Source organism: Microtus pennsylvanicus, chromosome 6, assembly GCF_037038515.1.
Source record: "Microtus pennsylvanicus isolate mMicPen1 chromosome 6, mMicPen1.hap1, whole genome shotgun sequence".
In the NCBI taxonomy this organism is placed as follows: Eukaryota; Metazoa; Chordata; class Mammalia; order Rodentia; family Cricetidae; genus Microtus; species Microtus pennsylvanicus.
In genome coordinates this window covers 4699370-4700556 of record NC_134584.1, presented here as the reverse complement: position 1 = coordinate 4700556, position 1187 = coordinate 4699370, and positions in this window count along the sequence as shown.

Below are 1187 nucleotides of genomic sequence, written 5' to 3'. Positions count from 1 at the left end.
GGTCTTACTTCACACAAGTGGACCTTAAACTCACAGTGCAGCTGGCCTGATTTTGAATGTCCCCTCATCCTCCTGCCTCCACCTCCCAAGGGCCAGGATTACAATGATGCACCATCGTGCCCAGCTATATTATAATTTTTCAATCTGTTTTCAATGCTGGTTTCTTTGGGGAACCACTTCTTTGTTGGCACAAATTTCTCAGTTCAGTCCCAAATCTCCTAAGTAGCAGTACCCGGCAAACCTCCAAAAACACCCCCTCAAAGAAGCTGACGCCCACTAAAGGGACTTCTAAAATAACACCTGTAATCCTGAGTATTTACAAGGCCGCAGACCTCCTACGAGGAAGTAAATATGAAAAAGCGTCTGTCGGGAGGGCTTGAGGCCTGTTCAAATGCTAGATCGGTGGATAGAAGCAATTTCCTCAGAAAGCTGAAGGCACCAAAGGTTAGATTTGTTAGCATTTCAGTGTTTGCCAAATTGAGCTACTGTGAAGACCACAGATTCCCTATTTCCCAGCTCCTAGCTACGACTCTGGGTATTGTCACGACTTATGTCCCCTACCCATAGCGAGCTGCCATACCCCCAACTCCTCTCGCTCACTGGCAAGTACTGTTAAAGCTGCAAGTCTCCGGTTAGAAGGATTGCTGTCCTGAGGTCGAGAGTGGGAGAAGATCCGTAGCTCTGGACCCTGGGGTGAAGGCCGCTGTGACAGTAAGAAAAGCGGACACACAGCTTTACCTGGTCCTCCTCCTTTGGTGGTGGCTGTTAACGGAACCTATCTGGGAGCTGAGCTTATGGTAGGACCACAATAAAGCTTTAAGAACCTGTACAGTCGAATTCCGGCGGTAATTGTGAAACCTGACTGGAAAGAACACCAACTGCCACCACCCACTGCCAGCCAAGGACAGGCGTCTTTGCTTGCGACCCCGCCCCAATCTAGACCACCTGGCATCCCAAGCTCAGAGCGAAAAGGGGACCGAGAAGGTTTCTGTGGAGGGCAACCTTCGTGACCGCGCTCTCTCTGTTACTCCCCGCAACCACTGAACTCGGGTTACATTTTCCGCACAATGAACTCCACTGGAGGAACAAGACTGGTCGGTAGTCCCTAAGCGCCAACTGGGGAACCACCGACAAAAAAGTGTTATTGGTGCAACCCCGCCCCTTCCGCCAGGCTTGGATCCCGCCCC